Source organism: Rhincodon typus, chromosome 5 (genome assembly GCF_021869965.1).
Source record: "Rhincodon typus isolate 14 chromosome 5, sRhiTyp1.1, whole genome shotgun sequence".
NCBI lineage: Eukaryota > Metazoa > Chordata > Chondrichthyes > Orectolobiformes > Rhincodontidae > Rhincodon > Rhincodon typus.
Genome location: NC_063336.1, coordinates 114,984,079 through 114,992,238, shown reverse-complemented (window position 1 = coordinate 114,992,238; position 8,160 = coordinate 114,984,079).

Below are 8,160 nucleotides of genomic sequence, written 5' to 3'. Positions count from 1 at the left end.
TGTTGCCTGCACCTGATTTTGTGCACTCACCATCTGATTACATTAGATGATATTTAAATATTGATGTTTTATGCACAAGATGCTAAAAGCCCAGTTTGGCAAGTGTTTCACACTCCTGGTGGAACTAGAACCATGCCTGTAAATGAGGATACATTACAGAATTGATATGAAACTTTCTCTCCTCTGGGAGAGCTCTGTATAACCCTACAGAAGCTGAGAAATTAATATAAGCACTGAGAAATGCTTAAATCTAATTGCTAATTTTGCAAAATGCGCATTGGTATTTAACACACTTTTCTGGGTAATGCATCTTTTAAATTGTAGCAACTAACCAACCACCTTATATATTGAAAAATGGATGATCAAATTGATTAACACAGCAGTCACTGATCCTTCTCGTGAGCATAAGGTATTTGTCAATTAACTTTTAAAGTGCACTAATTTGTTTAACCAGTTCGTGCATTCTTTAACACTGCACTTAAGAGTTGTAGAGCTGCACGGCATGGAAACGAACCCTTTGGTCCAACTCGTCAATGCCAACCAGATATCCTAAATTAATCTAGTCCCTTTTGCCAGCATTCGGATCATATCCTTCTATCTCTTCCTATTCCTATACCCATCCAGATGCCTTTTAAATGTTGTAATTGTATCAGCCTCCACCACTTCCTCTGGCAGCATGTTCCATACATGCACCACCCTCTGTGTGAAAAAGTCGCCTCTAAGATCCCTTTTAAATCTTTCCCCTCACCCTAAACCTGTGCCGTCTGGTTTTCGACTTAACTACCCTGGGAAAACGACCTTGGCTATTAACCCTATCCATGCCCATCATGATTTTGTAAACTTCTATCAGGTCACCCCTCATCCTCCAACACTCTAGGGAAAATAGCCCCAGCCTATTCAGCCTCTCCCTATAACACAAACCCTCCAACCCTGGCAACATTCTTGTAAATCTTTTCTGAATCCTTTCAAGTTTCACAACATCCTTCCTATAGCAGGGAGACCAGAACTGAATGCAGTATTCCAAAAGTGGCCTAACCAATGTCCTGTACAGCCACAACAAGACCTCCCAACTCCTATACTCAATGCACTGACCAATAAAGGCAAGCACACCTTATCATCACACCATCAAGGAAATGCTCTATTTTTCCTACAAATCCACCTTGTCTATTTGATCTAATCTAGCTCTTCTGCTTTATCACTTCATAAGATATTCATGTATCTGGACAAATATATGACAAGTTGATGCTACTTTCATTTTAACTGATAAGATCAGGATCAAGAAGCTACAGTATGTAATGGAACCGACAAGGGAGCAAGCTATCCTAGGTCTGGTCCTGTGTAACAAGACTGCAATTATTAATTATTTCATAGTTAGGGATCCTCCTGGAACAGCAATCACACTATGGTTGAATTTAGAATACAGATGGAAGCTGAGAAGATAAAATCCAATACCAGGGTCCTGTGCTTAAAGGATGTTACAATAGGATGAGGGACAAGTTGACTGAAACATTTGGGATGTTTAATTCTCAAGTGTTGAAAATTGTTTTTGCTCTCTTTGTTTCCTCTCAAACCTCAAGTGGCTAATTCAGATTCCTGCCATTGAGCAGCAACTACCCTACTTCTATACATTTGGGCTTCCATAAAACCCAATTTACATTATTTATATATAAACAACCAGCCTCACCACATTATCGTGCCTGGTCTCAGACCATTTCATACACCATTTCAGCTCTTCAACACGTTACCTTTGGACGTTAGGGACACCTATGACTTGGCAGGTTGCATTGCAGGGAGGGGCAATTGTCCATCTGCTGTGTCTGCACAGGTTGCATCCTCCTGGACAGGCTAGATGTGGGAAGAATGTCCCCAACGTTGGGGATGTCCTGAACTAGGCGTAACAGTCTAAGAATAAGAGATAAGCCATTCAGGACTGAGATGAGGAAGAATTTCTTCACTTAGAGGAGTTGTGAACCTATGGAATTCTCTCCCACAGGAATCTGTTGGGGCCAGTTTGTTAGATATATTCAAGAGGGAGCTGGACGTGTCTCTTGCAGCTAAAGGGATCAAGGAGTATGGAGAGGAAGTGGGAGTAGGATACTGAAATTGCCAACAGTTTGCACAGCAAATATACTGCATATTCTTCAAGCAAATGGCCATGTCTAACAGTCAAAGGGGAATAATCTTCAGATGGATGAAGGAGGACTATGGATAGTTATGGGGAACTGCAACAATCAGCCAGGTGCTTGTCTCCACCAGTATCTAGGATCTGTGACCTTGCTGTCCAGAGTTTGGGTCATAGTCAGTGTGCCGGTCAAATGCAAGCAGTTCAGGGATTACAGGTAATTCAGTTAGGGTGCTGTTGAGTCTTCAGTCTGGGTGTGGTCCCACTTTTCCCTGCTATGAGACAAAGGGAGGGATGAGGAAGGAAGATCATAGAAGATAGCACTGCTGCCTCACAGTGCCAGGGACTCCTCCAGCCTTGGGTGACTGTCTGTGTGGAGTTTGCACATTCTCCCTGTGCCTGTGCAGGTTTCCTCCAGGTGTTATGGTTTCCTCCCACAGTCCAAAGATGTGCAGGAAAGGCGGATTAGTCATGGTAAATTGCCCATAGTGTCCTGGGATGTGCACGCAAGGTGGATTAGCAATAGGGAATTCAGGGTTACAGGGATAGGGTAGAGGGATTGGGTCACTCTTCGGAAGGGTGGTGTAGATCCAATGGGCTGAATGACCTGCATCCACACTGTAGGGATCCTATGATCCTAAGATGTTAGAGTGGTGATTCCTAAGCAGGGAAGGCAGTGAAGTGACTCCAGCAAGCGCGTGGAAAGTGCAGAGCTCTTCAATGGACATGGTACATACAAAACTGAGATTTGTAGGCAATGAGCCTTGTTGCTATGAGTCTGCAGTGACAGAATTAAAATGAGATAGTAGAGAGAAGATAGTGGTCTCTAACCTTGCGGAGCACAGAAGATTGTTAACCTTAGAATTATAGGATCACACAACACAGAAGAGGCCCTTCAGCCCGTCAGGCCTGTATTGGTAAAAAATTCAATACTACCTACATTAGTCCCAGTTTCCCATACGAGGCCCTTAGCCTTAAATGCTATGACACTTCAAATGCTCCTCCGAGTATTTTAAAGGTTGTGAGGTTTGCTGCCTCATCTACCCAACCCCCTCCTCCCAGGCAGTGCATTCCAGACCCCCAGACCCCTCCGAGTGAAAACCAACATCCTCAAATTTTCTCTAAACATGGCAATAAAACAGGAGCAGTAGACATTAAGAGCCCAAATTTGTTTGGTCACTTTGAAGTATAGGAAGGATATTATTAAAGTGGAGAGAGTTTGGTAAAGATTTACCAGGATGTTGCCAGGTCTAGAAGGTTAGAGATATAAATACAGACTGGAAAGGTTGGGATATTTTTCACTGGAGGGTAGGAGGTTGAGAGGCAATCTTGATTGAGGTTTATAAAATCATGAGGGGTATAGATAGGGTGAATGACAAGGACTTTTCCCTGGGGTGGTGAGTTCAAAACTAGGGGCATATTTTTGAGGTAAGTGGAGAAAGATTTAAAAAGGACACAAGGGACAACATTTTTACACAGAGAGTGGTTCATGTGTGGATTGAAGTTCCAGACGAAGTGACGGATGCAGTAACAGTTACAACATTTAAAATACATTTGGATAAGTACATGAATAAGAAAAGTTTGGAGGGATATGGGCCAAGTGCAGGCAGGTGGGATTGGTTTAATTCGGAAACATGGTCAGCATGAACTGTTTGGACCGAAGAGTCTGTTTCCATGTTGTATGACTCTATGAAATGGTTATTATTGAACCAAAGCAGTGACACCTGTGCCAAAGCATGGGTGAAATTGACAAGCTTTAGCTTGAGAACTCTTTATCCAACATGTTGAAATAATGCACAAACTGTCAAATTTTGGTGAATATTTAACAAACACTTCTTTCTGTGAGCTGGATAGAAAAAAAATTTAGTGCAAACTTCTACTAAAAATTTAATAGAAGACTTATATGCTAGTAACTATAGGATCTTGGCGAAGTAGTGGCTTCTATTTGTTAATTCCACAATCAGTATGTGATTATCGGCACCTATTTATGGGTAATATTGTGTCTCAATCTGCAACAAGGGTCATGTGATGCACATTTACCTTGCATGAAGTGATTCTCCAGTTCAACATTGATTTTTATTCTAGTGAGTCTCCATGGATCTGTAGTCTGCTTGCCCTGACACAAGTTGACTTTCTCAATACTTTGCAGATAAATTATCTGCAAGGAAGACAAAATCTGGATTCAAAAGTTAAACATTCAGAATTTTGTTAGTTGTGTAATTTCCAAATTGAACCTTGATAGCCACTGCCATTGTGGGTACGTTGTCTGGCTGCGTGCTTCTAAAAAAAAAAATCAGTGATTGGTACTTCACTCTATCTGTTGGCATGTTACTGGAGGGTGCCTGCAATTTTAGTTCAATAGATAGATCGAAGTTTGAAGTTTGGCTATGAATTCTGATACATATTGTTATAAGGAGTTATACATTTTAAATGTGGTGAGGCATTGTGTAATTGAAGGAATATGTGCAGTAAATCAGTTTAATGAAATGCATACAGTGAAATCTACAATAAACACTTTATTTAATTTCTGCATGATGTCTGCCACAGTGGACAATAATTTGATTTATTATTGTCACACATACCTAAGTACAGTGAAAAGTTTTGTTTTGCGAGCAGTACAGGCAAATCCTAACATACAGAGATCATTGAGTGATAGAACAGAGCGAGAAATGCAGTTACGGCAGTAAAGAAGGTGCACAAAAGCACGATCAATATTAGATTTGATATTAGAGAGATCCATTCAGAGTCTAATAACAGCAGGGAAGAAGCTGTTCTTGAACCTGTTGGTATGTATGTTTAGGCTTTTGTGTCTTCAGCCTGACGGAAGAGTTTGGAATAACCAGGTTGGGAGGGGTCTTTGATGTTGGTTGCCTTTCCAAGGCAGCGAGAAGTGTAAATGGAGTCAATGGATGGAAGGTTGGCTTGTGTGATAGTCTGGGCTGTGTTCACAACTTTCTGTAGTTCCTTACAGTCCTGGGCAGAGCAGTTGCCATACCAAGCCGTGACGCATCCAGACAGAATGCTTTCTATGTTGCGTCTATAAAAGTTGGTGAGAGTCCTTATAGAGATGCTGAATTTGCTTAGCCTCCTGAGGAAGAAGAGGCATTGTTGAAATGAGTTAACATGATAGATGTAACAGTAAAATATGGTGGGTGGGGTATGGGTTTGCACTGTTACCATTGATCCTATGAGGTGCTAAGGGGTGACCAGAAAGTCATGGGTTGGTATGGAGAATATAAAATGTTAGATACAGTATGAGCTGGTATGGTTTGGTACATCTGGTGAGAGGCTGTGAGGGCCGGAATGATTTTTTAAATTGTTTTTTTTTCCCAAAACTGTGCCAGAGAACCAAGACAATTAAATTTGATCTATCTTTCTATGTATTATTTCTGTAGTTGCCACTCTTTTAAAGCAAGATTAAGATTTGGCCTCAATTGGCATAAGCCTGCTACCTGTAAGGCAAACTTGGACCTCACAGTGAAAATACACATTTTATTTTTGAACAGATTTATTTAACTGCAGTAAAACAAATCACCATTGTGCATGATGCCACAAATAGAAATAAGATCAATACTTACAACAAAATATTTAGTCAGTCCTCCACGAACAAGTTTCCAAATCTATTTTGGTAGAGTACACTGCAACGTCAATATGTGCAATTCCTGTGCCTGTAGATGGTGCTCTGGCACCATTCAATGTTAATCATCATTTGTGTGTCAGATCATGTTGTTGCTGCTGCCTGGTCCATAACACCATGTGCAACAGGAAGAGGAGGCGCTTATTCGGCCCCTCAAGCTTACTCTGCCTTTCAGTGGGATCACATTTGATCTGACGTTTCTCATATACACTGTCCTACATTTTCCCCATAACCATTGATTCTTCTCATGATCAATAATCTATCTCAGCTTTTAATATACTCAATGACTCTGCCCCACTGCTCTCTGGGGCGAGGAGTTCCAAAGACACTCCACCCTGTGAGAGAAGAAATTCCTCCTCATCTTGGTCTTATTTGGCATCTCTTAATTCAGAGACTATGCCCTCTGGTCCTTTCCCATGAGGGGAAACATCCTCTCAACATATAACCCTGTCAAGCCCCTTAAGAATCCTATATATTTCGATAAATCACCTTTCATTCTTCTTAACTCCAATCAGTAGAGTCCATGTCAACTTTCATCTCCTCCATGATAGTATTTCTAGTCTACGAAATAATTAACTTTAGTTCTCCAATCATTACAATTAACTATATACTCTCCTGCTATTTTCATATTCAATCTTTTCTAGCTTCCACATCATCCCACTAACACATCCTCCACCAAAGAAAAATTCAAACATCTATCAGCACTTCATTATTTCTCCTCCTCCTTACCCTTATTGGCCAGTCAAAATCTTCTCTACAGCCAAGTTCAGAATGGCTGGCTCAATTTCCACAATTGTTCATGGTATTTAATTTTATCTGCCAGTTGATATTTATAGATTGCTTGCACACATTCCAATGAGCTACAGTAACAGTAGACAACCCCGAGATTAGCCAGTTGCTGGAGCAGCCCCAGTATGTGAAAAATCTGAGGGTAGTTTTTATTTTCCCTGCCATTCTATAACACTATTGCCATGACACATAGCTGGAAGGAAATGACTGTGGTTGACATTTATATTGTGGGCTTGCAGCAGATGTAAGTTCCTGACGTCTGCTGTGGTGACAGCATTGTGCAACACATATTTAAGATATCAAATGTATTTGAACTATCCTGCAGAACATTGAATTCTTTACACTAAATAAACAACTCCTTTCCAAATGAACAATTTTCTGCCTAAGTTTCTGGTTCAAAAAATAATTTTTTAATATCTGGATGACATTTTTAACCTGGACTGCATGACAGAATAGAGGAGGTTTTGAATCCATCTATAAAAGGTCCATTTAGCCTTCAGTTCTTTCTTTGTCCTCTTCATTATTACAACCAAACATTTTCAAAAACTCATATCAGTTATTATATTGAACGAAACAGCTTCAGATTTTGGTTACCTGTTTATTGCTTCCAATTAAATTGTACTTTAAACTCATTCCTATTGCTGATGATGTTTTCTTTATAATCTACAATGTATGAATATATTTTCACTCTGGAAGACAGTTGCAGATGATTCTACAAGTTAAGATGTCTGATAATACTTAACTTGCTTTTTTTTCTTACTTTCTCTTTCCTCTCTTCCTTCAAATCTTCGCCTCTGACATCTTCATTTGTAAAGTGTATTGCTCAATGGTAATAGGTAAAGAGTGTACTTCTACTTCTATTTCGAAAAGTACAGAAATTTCTATCTTGAAAATCAATCCAAAAATCAAATGTCTTTTCCTTAACCATCAGCGCTACTGCAATAAACACACCGAGGCTTCACAATTTAAACCTGAATCAGTTTGTTTAGGTGGTGTGGCACATGACTAAATGTTTCCTGGAAGCCATCCATACTAAAATGAAACTGCTGTAAGCTAACTTTTACAGAAGAGGTTCCTCTTGATCAACATTCCTGGTATTGTAGTAAAATCTTTTGTCTTCAGTTAATCTTCCTGATTTCCCTGCATATATCGGTGTGGTGCCTGAGGGGGAGAGAGACAGATATTTTTTATTGAACAAACCTTTGAATTGAATGGGTGAAAACCTTGCATTTGTATAGTGTTCAATGAATTTTTTTGAATACTAATACAGAATTCAGAAACAGTAGCCGAATATGCAGATATAGACTCTTTGGCCCAATTAGTTTATGTTCCATTTGAGCTAATTCCTGCCTTTCCTCATCTTTCAGCACCCTCCTGACTCAGGGAGGTGGTAGCGTATTAGTAATGTCACAGGACTAGCAATTCAGAACCCAAGGGCCATGTTCTGGGGTCATGAGTTCAAATCCCACTTTAACACATGGTGATGAAAACACTTGTGCATGTCCTTTAGGGAAGTCAGTCTCCTGTCTGTACCCAGTCTGGCCTACATGTGACTCCAGACATCAATATGGTTGTCCCTTAACTGTCTTCTGAAATGGTCTCATGAGCCACC